Raw genomic sequence first — 13,267 nt, 5'->3', positions numbered from 1 at the left:
GCTAGAAAACTACATTACCTTAGGGGTGGTTCTCAGTCCTATCTTCCTTAAGTGACTGCTGGGACAGGCTTACTGTCAGCCCTTTTTCTCTCCACAGGTAAAGCTTGCTGAGGATGACACACATCCTGGACACGTGATGTGGGGTGAGTGCACCGCTGTGTAATATGCAGCCGTGCTACATCTGTCACAGCTATCACAGCTACTGCACACCTCAGCGCAGATGCCATTAATTTTAACTCTACACCCACAGCATGTCCGATCTCTTAAAAGACCCTTTAACAAGCTCTTTCTTTCCAAATCAGCAGACTTCCAACTCAGCCATAACTGATTATATTGGCAAGTTTTCTAAGGAGATACAAGGGGAAACTGAGGGAAATAATTAAGGTCCTGCCCACAGGAATGTGTGGCATGGTTTGTGATAGTCACTAATGGCAGGTGTGTAGGTGAAGAATGGATATTTATTCATTACTGGAGTAAGCTGCCTTGGATATAATGTTGCTTGATAATAATGCCTATTTTAGGGTTGTTTGACAGTTCCTGTCAAGCACAGAAAATGGTAAACTCTGGCAGGTTGTTTCAGTGGAACGAGCAGGGTGAGGGAGGAGCAGAATGTCAGAGCAGACTTTAGTCATTTCTGAGAACAAGGCTGGGGGGGGAATACATTGCATTCCCCACACTGAAAATTGCTGGTGAGTATCTCTTACACCATCCTGATTCAGAAATATGACAAAGAGGGAATCTTTGTAAAACAAAAATTACCTTTATTGCCACTGTGAGAAGACAATCAAATATTTGTAAATCCTAAAAGCCTGTAAAACTCTCAGGTTAGCTATGATTTGGAGCTAAGTATTTCTGAAAATGGTACTTTTCTTCAGCATGCTTGATTAGGCTGCTTTAGTGGTGATCAGAACATGTCCCCATGTAAGTGTGATCTCCGTGTGCGTAAGCATGGGTTGTGCAAGTGTACCATCCCACAGCTCACGCTGAGAACAGGCTGACTATGTGCCTTCCTCACTAAGAGGTGGAATATATTCCCCTTCTAACCAAGAACTACAAGTATGGTTGGATAGGAAAATGCTGATGAAAAATATCTTTGTCATTATCTGGTTTTTTGTTTTAATCAAACAATTTTGCAGAGCTCAGTGGAACTGGCTCACCATGTGGGAGTCAAGACCTGTTTCACTCTGATCTCCAGCTTGCTTTTCTCTCTGGCATGGGAAAGACAATGCTACCTGGCTAGCCTCTCTTCTCCAGCCAGGGAAGATGCAGAGGGCTGCAATCAGGCTGTGACCCTCCTTCCCTGACTGGCAGCATCTTCCAACTTCCCAGCCAGGCCCAGAAAGCAAAATCATACATGCAGAGATCCAAGAGGGAATGTGATGAGAAGCATTGAGTGACACAGAATAGAGATTAAGAAGGTTCCAGAGGCCTCACAAAAATTTTGCATTGCTGGGTCCTCTATGGATGGGGTCATGTCTGCCAGGGACTTGTGCAAGACCCCAGGCAAAGTAAATTATCTGGGGAACAGGCACCTGATGTGACCATAGAACCCTTTCCAGTTTCTGGTTCCCAAGCGAACCTAGTGACTCCTTGCCCAGAAGGCTGAGCAGTAAGGTGACAGTTGGTAGTATTGGGCTACGTTTATTTTGGTACTGATATCATCACTGGTTCAAATCATGTTGACCATAGCCTTTGGCTGACCTGTTGCTGTAATGGTTGTCCTGGGCTGGGCAAAGATCTACTACCCCAGCTTCCTCCTCAACTAAGACAGCATGATAGAAGAAACATCATGTTTGTAGTCCTTACCCCGTAACTCATAGCGATCACAAATTCATCACAACTGCGTATTCCTTCTTGGTCCCTGATTTGTGGGCTAGTGTGCTCTCAGGCCTGGAACTAAAGTCAACAGGAACTGCGGTTTGAACACCTAGAGTGCTGCTATCCCATGATAAACCTGCTAGGAAAGAAACCTTAGATCTTCATCATCTCTGGACACCAAAATTCATCTCTAGACACCAAAATTCATGTAAACCTTATGCTCCAATCTCTATGACTACTTCATTACTCTGTAAAATGAGACTAATAACAACCTGTATTGCATAACTCAACAGCTATCATGGCATATGCAGATCATGTAGGATTGCAAAAACTTTGCACTTTTGGAAAACATGGGAGAAACAAGGAAGACCTAAATTCACAGCTAGGTCTGGAGAACGTGCAACAATATGATACTGAGGCACTGCACACTGAAGGATGAGACAGTAATCTCAATAACATTGAAAATATACTGGCAAAAGATTCTATAGAATTTGACAAAAATGTATATGAGTTTCTGGAAATGTTGATGAAATGGCCCCAGTTATTCTTACAAGTAAAAAATAAAATAGTGTTTGAAATACAAGAGGTAACAAAAAGGCTTCAAGGCAGATAAGCACAGGTTGCAGGACCTATATGCACATGCAGGCAGCAGGGGAGCAGGTAGTGGGACTGAGAAACAGCCCCCACAGCTGCTTTCCCAGGCTGGATGCCAATGCAGCAGACCCCTGGCCCCTGCTCAGAGGCACCTCCTGGCACCTGAATTGCTTCAAGTGGCTCTTCCAGCTGTGGCCGCACACTGAGCCAGTCTGTTTGGAGTTGACACATGATTCTTCCTCATAATACATTGAGGGAATGGAGAGGCCATCTGTCTGCAGACAGCTGACAGTAAACTGGCCTTCTGTAGAGGGGTTTGTGGTGGCCTCCATTTCCATGTGCAAAAAGAGCAACCTGTGCCTACTGCTTACTACTGATAAAAGTGGGTACCAAATTTGGAAAAGACACAACCAAAAAATGTTGTCTTCCTGAACTATGACATATTTTGAAGATGAATAGTGACAGAAGACCTTCCAAATGCAAATGATAGTTTGGTCAAATTAGACAGCAGACTGTGATTGCTTTGATTTCTGAAGCGTATGATGTGCTGAAGTTCTACATGCGAACTGACAGACTGAATCTTACTCAGGATCCTTCCACTGACCCAGGCTGTTTCCTCCTGTTTCAGGTATGGGTGCTAAAACCCACAAAAATCAAGCAAGAGATTCTGGGAGAATCAGGGTTGGGATCTCCAATGCCTCTAAATGGACATCATTTATCCTTTGAAGCCTAGGAGGTTAAATACTTTCCAGAATTAGTAGATTTTAAATAGTGTTTACTGTAACAGTTGATGATAACAAACAACTGACACAATACTTAGTCTTAGGTAAGCATATCTAAGATTTTTTATATGACAGTTGTGAAACAGTATTTATGCCACTGGATAAGCTGACATCCAGGAATAACCTGTACTGTAGACAAAGCTCTAGAATATTCTTGGCAGTTTTTGGAAATGTACCTCTATAATTTAGAATTCTGCTCGACAATTGCTATAGTTATGAGAAGCTCAAATGTTGCTTCACAATAATTTACAATGATGCTTGAAAAGATCACAACGAAACATAACATTACTGTGATTACCTAAGCAACTAAGAAAGATGACGTTTTGAAATGTCCTAATAAATAGTGTAAATATATCATCCGAGTATCCACATCACAGTGATTTTTCTGTGAATTTGATTAAAAAAATGTGATGCAGTGAGGATTCATCTCTCCATGTATAGATGTTTACAGGTTAGACTTCTACATCTTAACTACTAACCCTTGGCCACTTTTCAGGCAATAGAAAGGAATTAAAGAATGACTGACCTCATCCTTATACATGTATCTATAGCGGATGAAATGAACTGATCCCTTAAAATACGGATTTTTCTTTCATTAATTTAAAAGGAACTTAAGAAATATAGCTCAGATGTCAACATACACATTGTACATGTACATCAAACAGTGACCATCTGAAAAAAGCCAATACTCATCCCACCTCAGTTCCCTATGTATTTCCACAGCCACATATTTCCACATATTTTCCACATATCCCACATGAGGTTCACAGCTGTAAGCTCTATGAAAGGTCATAGTTCTTCATGGAATTAGGTCTGTGAGATATCTATTAAAACATGCTTTACAATGTGCAAATTAATGCAAAATTAAATATTTATTTAGTGAACCTCACAAAAGCAGTACTTGGCAGACATTAAACCTGCAGCAACAGTTGTACTAGCTGAAAGTAAAAACCTGCTCCAAGTCAGGAGAGGTTCTAATCAAAATGAAACATGTCAAAGCTTGGTACTACCTAGTGAACTAAGATGTGCATGATGGCTTGAGGCTGCCTGACAATAGAGACTATGTGGTTTTGCCAGTTTTGCAATGTCTTACCTTTCATAATATAAAATACGCCTGTGGGTTTTCTTACTTTGGTGAACCTACAATGTCAGCTAAGTAATTACTGAAAACATCTGTGGATCTAGGAAATTTCTGTTGCAGGAAGTGGACAGCAATCTCTGAAGCTTTTGGCCACAGGCAGACCCTGGAACCCCTGGGAAGCTTGTCTTCAATGTAAAGGGAGAAAAATTTTTCCAAACCTACATGATAGCTGCACTGTTTAGTAGCCTCATGACGAAAAACATGATGACTGTGTAGGCCAAGCCCCCTGTGACAGCCAGATATGTTTTATTTCCTGATAGATTCCTTTTCAGTTTAATTTAAATGCAATTTAGACAAAGAAGTTACAGGCTTTTAACACTTCTTTTTCTTATACGTTTCTGTCTGAATAGTGATCCAAGAAGAACAATGAGGACAGTGAAACCCAGTGGACACAGCATACTGCCCTTGGCATAAAAAGCATTTCTGCATCAAATAAATGACAAAAGATTATTTTTTGTTTTTAACCTCTTCTATGCTTTTTATCCAAAATCTTTAAGCTTTAAAAGGGATAAAACAATTTTGATTTATAGCAAGGAAAATGAGTCACAGACCTAGTGACAAGGTCAACAGCAATACCTCAGTCTTCACAACTGTTGATTCATATTTTTACCTCACTGTTGTGCTGCCTTGATCCTCTGCTGATTTAGGCTGGTGAACTTGCTGGAGTGCCTCCTGGTGGCAATGGTTGGGCCTTATCTTGCTGCAGAGTAGAAGTGCAGACCCAGCTGAACCCCAGCTCCAGTGCACAACTCAGTGGCTGTGCCTTCTGCAAACCAAGGGGATCCCAAGACTCAAACTGGGCAGAACACTGGAGACTCCGAATAAATATTCTCTGCTGTTCTTGTGTGGAATAAAATTCTTCTACTCAGGCATATTTTTAAAATATCAGTCAAATTGACAGATAAATCACCAACAGAGTTATCTTCAGACTTCCACTGAAGCCTCGATCAGAGGAAGTTATACAAATATATGAGAACAAATTTGGTGTAATTAAATTAAATGGCATTTCTGTCCTTTTCAATGAGGGCAAGTTTTCAGTTGTGATCCAGGAAGGCACTAAAACACCACAAGTAGATGCAATATTTGTATAGCACAGAGGACTTGCACACATAAAATACATCAGAAGAGATGCCACCAATCTGTTTTATAGCTGCTTAGATACTACAGATGACTCTAACAGAATTTAGAAAGATGAATGTTCAAAATGACAAAGTCATGCTTTTTATCTCTGTTAGTAATTAACTCATGTAAGATTCTTTCACTCAATGTAGAGTTTAGGCTTAAAGAGAAGCAAGCACACTTTATAGATGTTATTCCATGTAACATATTTCTAAGGCTTAACATATACAGAAGCCATAAGCCAAGTATGAATTTCACCACTTGCCTAATTTTCCATCAGTCATTGCAGGTATAGATTGTCTCTAAGTTGTGCACTTTATTTTCAAATGGAAAGATATTTCTATGCAGTGTGGCATTTCATTTCTTAAACAGACAATCAATGTGTGATTCAAAATTGTATATTCTGGATGTGGTAACAAAGCTGCAAAGCTTAATAAGTCTGGGGCACGGAACTCTGAAAGCAAACTGGAGAAAGGAAAATCTTACGTAAACAAACCTGGAGGAAGCAGATGTGAGAGAAGAAATCTTTATCTCCTCTACACTGATCTCTGGAAAACTGGGGACTACAACCCAAGAAGAAAAACAAAATTCTACCCTCTTCAAAGTCAGGAGTTTCCCAATGCTACCAGCAAAATTCATGAGATATGGTGGTGGTGTGGTTTAACCCTAGTAGGCAGCTCCTCCCCACACAGCCACTCACTGATTCCCCCCTGGTGGGATGAGGAAGGGAATCAGAAGAGTAAAAGTGTGAAAAGATGGTTTAATAGGTAAAGCAAAAGCTGCATACTCAAGCAAGGCAAAACAAGGAATTCATTCACTACTTCTCATTGGCAGGCAGGTGCTCAGCCATCTCCTTGAAAGCAGGGCTCCATCAAGTGTAGTGGTTACTTAGGAAAATCGGTATCATAACTCTGAATGTCCCCCTTCCTCCTTCTTCCCACAGCTTTTGTTGCTGAGCTCAGTGTTGTATGAAATGGAATATCTCTTGGGTCAGTTGGGGTCAGCTGTCCTGGCTGTGTCCCCTCCCAACTCCTTGTGCACCCCCTGCCTACTCACTGGTGGGGTGGTGTGAGGAGCAGAAAAGGCCTTGACTCTGTGTGAGCACTGCTCAGCAATAACTAAAGCACCCCTGTGTTACCAACACTGTTTCCATCACAAATTCAAAACATCATACCGTACCAGCTACTGTGAAGAAAATTAACTCTGTCATGGTCAAAGCCAATAGAGGTGTAGAGACCCTATGACTTACCAGTCATATTTCCTAGCTCTCATGAGACAGTCATTGAGGACACATAATAGTAATCACTTTTTTTGCAAAGGCAGATAGGACATGATGTGATCCCACACAGCCCCCACCTCTCTCAATCTGTCTTCACCTCACCTAAGATTCAGACACAAGGTGTAACTACAATACCGTATGACACTGTGTGGAGAAAGTCTGCAATAAGTGTGGGCATCACTTAAATTAGTTCTTTCCACCAGATTATTTTACTTTACTAAGAACAGATTTTGTCAGCCTGGCAGGGAGGGCTCTGCATTGGAAATCACTGTCTCTGGAGGACTTCAGCAAGCTTTCACAGCCTATGGAGCTGAGTTGTTGAGGTCCACCTTTCTAATGCATCTCACTGGAGAGCACACTTCTCACCTCACCATCCAAGAGCAAGGAAGTCAAAGTATTCTATTTTTTTTTAATTACTGTAGTCTATAAGGAGTATTCCTTCCTTTATAGCTTTTTTATGGTGATATCTCTCCCTCCAACAAGAGATACAATTCACCTCGGAAGTCAATGCCATTACTCTACTGATGGTGGACATTTTGAGTTTCTTCTTCAGGAACTGATAGAAAAAATCCCCACTTTGTCCCTTTGTATATGAAAGTGCTAAAGGATTTCAGGATATTTGTGTCCAAGACAAGACACCTTCAATGTTTTTTACTTGATGGTTGATCTCAAAAGAAAATTGTGTGTGTGTGAGTGTATGTGTGCGTGTGTGTACACTTTTGTGGGGGGATATTTTTTATGCCAGAGCACATAATGCAACATGTTTAAGAGAACAATGTTGTACTAAGCAAGAACAGTGTAAGTTATTCCTTATCAACATAAAACTAAAAAATGAGTATATGTACTTCTGTTACTTTAGAAAACATTTTAAAACTGTCAGTACCTTGTAAAGGACCTTGTACTTCATCTTATGTAGCCCTTTTTAATGCTTGACATAAGTTAACGCTTGCCTATCGCCTGCTGGGTCAGCCAGCACAATTGTTGCAGGGTGTTGCTGTGTGGGCACACAAATGCACACTAGCTCTGTACAGCATTCAGTTAAACCTTAGTGGGAAAAAAAAAACAAATGAAAAAACTCATTACAAGTTTTTACATGTTACCTTCCAGCTACATGTTACCTTCTAGTAACCCTACAGCTTGCCTCTCTAGTGCTATACTGTTACTATTCATCACTGTTAAAACAGATAGCAAAGGAAGATTTTAGCAAGTTTTGTAAAGTTCTGGCAGGGACAGACTCCGCTAATCCCAAAATAAGGGCTTATGTGGACCCATGTTGATAATATATTTATGCCCTTTTTTTTTTCCTCTGCTTATAGAAGTGTACAAGGCAGAAGAATGGAGACTTCTAAGTTGTTCAGCCAGCACTAGCTGTGTCAGTTTTGATTAGCTCCGACATCTGTACCTTTTCCTCACCAGCAAATCTCTTGGTACATGAGATCTTTATGATAGTGTTCATGGTGTTTCCTCAGACTGAACTCTCCAACCCTTTTACTGATAACCCAGACTGACTTTATGTCAGAATAGGTGGCAAAAAGCATAAATAGTTTGCCAAGGATCTCGTCTGAAAAACCCCAAACACAGCTGAGACTGAAGTACATTTAATTTTCAGGCTCTGTAGCAAGGGATTGGAAAACTGCCTATAGTAAGGCCAGAAGGAGCAGCTGGGGCCACTGCTGTCTTCTCAGCAGTTGTGTGAAAATTGTGTCAAGCAAAGTACTGGCGCTTTTCCTTGCTTCTCCCAGTGCATCTACATGAGAAGTCAGTGCTCACAACAGAGAACTGTCCAGTGAGGCAAAGCCTTGGAGGGGCAGGGTCCTACAGCTCCTCCAGCATCAGGCTTCCGCAACAGACCCTCCGTACAGAACAGCCCCCTGTGGAAGAGGAAATACTAGAGCTGCCTCATTTCTTACAACTATCACTATACACAAGACTGGCCAGCACATCTCCAGTTTCCTTTTTCCTAGCACTGCGACCATGTGAGACACAAGCTGATTTGGGAAAAGCGTGAGGCAGGACCACACCGATCATCCTCGCAGTCCCTGTGGGAGGCTTAACTAATATTCTTGTCTGATGTACTAAGTAGTGAAACATCTCCTGCCTGTGGTCTGCTTGTTTCAGTAATGAAGTTGTCTGAAAGAGCCTAGAAGATAACACATTAACACTTAAAAAGGAGACAATGTCAGAAAATCACCTGCTTTTACAAGGGTGAACTAACATCCTGTTCATAATGCTTGCCAGTGTCACCCAGATCATGTGATTTTTTGCTCCTAAAATCTATAGGTGTATCAATTTTTGCAAACAAAATAGGTAAAAGCAATAGCCATTTATTAATTTTCTGAAGATGAAACTGTTTAATTCTATCAAGGAATACTTACTATTCTGTGATGAATGTATTGCAGCTCATATAGAGTAGCTGAAGTATTCCCACTCACCCTCAACAACCCTAAAACATGCTTCTGCCCAAAAGATGGCAAGTGAATCAATTTAGGTGTCTTTCTTTGAAATGCTCCAGGAGATGGAGTTTCAGAGTCTTTCTTATTTTAATAGGATTGCTATTTTCTTTTAAAATAACACTTCTCATTTTTTAAACTCCTCAAAGTGCCAGTCATGTCTATCACTGGTCTGTCCCTGCTCGGAGCTTAATGCAAAAGTCTAGAAATGTCTAGAAACTCTTTGTATGAAAATTTCATGCCTCCAGGTGCTCCATTGATTATTCATGAAGCTTTTGGAGCTGTCACCATGGGAGCCAATTGGCTACAACTTATTTAGCATATTAATGACCTATATGAGTTAGTGCAGGAGGAGACATATCACGCCACCTGGAATGCAAGTGGCAAGCTGCTGCTGACTCAATCAGCTTTGAAATGGGAAATAAGAAATTGGAAACATTTTACACAGAAACAGCAAAGCTCTTACATGTCCAAATGCATTCACTCAAATTAACATGCGTGCCTTCAATAGCTTGTTTTCATAATATGTTCCTTTTATCCTCTGTGAGTTTGGCCTCATTACAAGCTCTCTCCTACTGCCAGAGCACATGCCCCTGAAAAGGTTTAATAGGTGAGTCATGTGGTTTGTTAGACATTACATCAGAATGATTTAATACACCAAGGGCAAGGTTGTATGTAAGGTCCAGCTGCTGTTACTGCTGTTACAGTTTGTGTAGCAGGTAAGTTGATGGTCTCCAGAAAGCAGCTAGATAATGACAACAATTAATTTTATGGCAGCAAGAGAGGGAGTTCAGCTGAGCTAAGCACCTTTTTTATTTTTCCCCATTCACTGCAGAGCTGTTACACCCTGTCAGCAGGTGAAGCACTGCCTTAACTTTTTGGCAAAAATAAAATGTAAAAACCAAGCAAGGAAATCACTGAGGAGAAGCTGGGAAGCAATGGCGTAAAGAAGCTAGCCTGGAACAGAGGTAGCTCCATTAAATCTGCAGACAGCATGCTCTGGCAGGGCCGTGCTGGACCCTGAAGGCAAGGTGCCTCCTCTCCCCTGGCACTGCCAGTGGAGCGTGGCTGGGGAGTCAGTGACCATTGCCTGGCACCAACAGAAGGACTGCCTGGTCTCGGATGCCCAGGCTGTGCCTCTCCTGGTCGCAACTGCTGTATGTTATACCCTGAGCATTCCTGCTACAGTCACAGAGGGAACAGCTACAGGTCAGGGTCAGTCAGAATAGCACCACCTGACCTTTAGGTATTTGAGATACAGTAGATACAGCGCTAAAGATTTATTAAAATTGTTTGAGGCCACCTTTGAGGACATAAGAAATTTGTTATACAGTGAACAGCTTTGGCTGGCTGACAGGAATTTAGGCTCTTATTCTTCTTCTGGAGGACCCTGAGTCCCCAGGCGAGGGCAGGGTGATGAATGAGAGTGATATACATGCATAGCTGTGAAAAATCAGTCTCAGCAAAAGCGGCAAAACACTTAGGCACATGCTCAAGTTATTTTCACTTCCTTCATACTTTCTGAATATTTTCTCTGATTTGGTATAATGATTGCTTGAAGATATTGCTTTATATTCACAGTTAATTTATTTAGTAATTAAAACAAGTAAGATGTAAGACTGCTGTTCATGGGGATGTGTTACATGCCCATGTAACGCGTATAACCTGCTAAGAAAATGCATGACCTAATACCCACATAGGTATGTGGGTATTATGACTCCAACACAGTTATATAATAATCATTTTGCCATGCAAGACCAGTATAGAGAACCACATGGTAAAGAACTACAGCTGAGAGACAAAGAGGAAGTGGTAAATGCAGAGCTGTTAAAGTTAATAAAAATACAAGAGGGGGAAAAATCTACCACCCGTTGGAGCTCCATGCTGCCCCAGCTGTGCTATTGCCAGCCAGACAATGATACAGAGCATCACGTCTCTCTTGCACTGAAGTGTGCTCGACTCCCTCAGGGGGTGGAGAGGAATCTGTTGCACAGAGCCCGCAAAGGGAAAAAGGGTCATAACTTCTTCCTCCCACCATGGACTAGTGAAAAGGACTTTCTGTAGGCACTGGAGAGAAAAGCTTACTTCCAGAGATTTGTCAGATTTAGCTGGACACCTGTTTCCTAACCTTGGGGAGTATCAGTTTTTCTACAACGATTAAAGAGAGCTTCATGTGATTATTTCACACTTTGAGATCTAATTTTTTAGACGTCTACAGTGGTCATAGACATAGGTCTCTTTTAGGCACCTAATACAAACTGAGGCTTTGGATTTCAAATTTTACTTATCCAAAACTAGGCAGCTACATATACTTTGCAGACAAAGTTACTGATTTATCAAGCACAGACAATCCCCAAAGAGGAAAGAATGCACACAGACACCATAAAGACTCTCATGCATCTAAATTTTCCTCACACATGTATTTGTAAAATGAGAGAGAGAATATAATCAAAAGCTCCCTTCTGTATTTCTGAAGGTTTTATACCATTGTCCAGGATTCTGGATACCTGCTTCCTCAGCAGATTTGGTGTGTGCAGCCAGGCTGTCCACAGGCAGACCTGCTGTCCCTGCTGCCCACATGCACTGTGCTCTGCAGTCACACACATTTCACCCAAAACCACTGCAAAAACCTCAGTCATGGTAAACCAATTGCCGATCTAATTGGCCACCATTTCTTCAAAACAATAGAGTTACTCTCACAAAGAAAGAAGCTCAGGGGCAAAGAAGAGGCACAGCAATAAGGAGAATCCACAATTCATCAGCCTCAGTCCTTTGTTTTACCAACTAACATCACTAGTACCCTGCCAAATGGGAAACTTTTCCTGGCCATACTGGAAAACATCACTGCAATGAGTTGTTGGTGGCTCACCTAAAGATTAACTGACAGAACTGAAGTTCAGAATTATTTAGGTGTTAGAAGGTATATGGGTTAGGAGTTTGAACTGATGTAGTTAATGCATATTTTGTAGTTACTTTTAATAAACCAATGCTGAATTATTTGGTGTTCTTAATTGCTATTGTTAGAACTTATGTAAAGCCCGCATATAATCATATTATTAAATCCCCAGGACTGACTTTTTCCAGATGAATAAAAGCTTCCATTTTAATGCCTATTTAGACCTGAGGGGAGATGAGTTATATTTATATATTATCAAAAGAAGAAACATTTTGTCTTTTTCTGGTCATCTTTCATGCAGGGGTTAGTAATAGCTACAGGTACCATGTAGAATCAAACAGAGGCAGTGTGATGACATAAGAACTGAAAATAACTGCATAAAATGGTCTATGGAGTTCAATATTGAAATATTAGCCTGGTAAATAACCCTTTATGTCCAAATAAATTCTGATTGCCTATTCACAGCTTAGATTTACATGAGGCCTTCTTCATTATAAAATGAATAGCTGCTAATTTGTTGCATCTCTAAGTAAAGCTCCAGTAAATTATATTTAAAAGAGGGGAAAAAAAGGCCTTGTTATGAAACAATCACCAGCTGGCCATAAGATTGCAAGTGCTATTTTCTTCTCTTTTTTGAAATTCAAATTTTTTGTAAGTAAGAATTCAACACTGAGCTTGTATTGATGCGTATGAAGATATATGGATGCTGCACTCCCATGCACATAGATTTGCATACTGAGGACTTTGGGCTGAGGCTGTTTACAAAAGAGAAAGAGATAGTCTTCCTGAATTTGTACAATATATTGCATAACAGGATTTTCATTGTGAATATTGTTGCAATATCACCATGAAAGTTATACTTCAGATGAAAATGTTTAGAAACAAAACACCCCAAGACAAAATATTACCCTGTAGTGAGGCCTTGTTGGCTCTGAATGTTTTTCTCTTTAAATTTCTGCTTAAATTTCTCCATTGTATCTTAGTGCCCTATTCAACAGTATAGACTGCTGTTGAAATGGGCTCCTACTCCCCATCACCCTGTGCCTTCAGCCCTCCGTGTCCTGTACTTACGCTGGAAAGGTGGGCTCCCACCCCTCATTTGTGCCATTTCTGTTATATGTAAGACCTTTTACTGAGTCAATTCAATTCACTAACTTAGCAGAAAACAGCTCAACACACAGAAACAGG

Source organism: Strigops habroptila, chromosome 6 (genome assembly GCF_004027225.2).
Source record: "Strigops habroptila isolate Jane chromosome 6, bStrHab1.2.pri, whole genome shotgun sequence".
Classification (NCBI taxonomy): Eukaryota; Metazoa; Chordata; class Aves; order Psittaciformes; family Psittacidae; genus Strigops; species Strigops habroptila.
The sequence above is the reverse complement of the archived record's forward strand: the minus strand, read 5'-3'. Positions refer to the sequence as shown.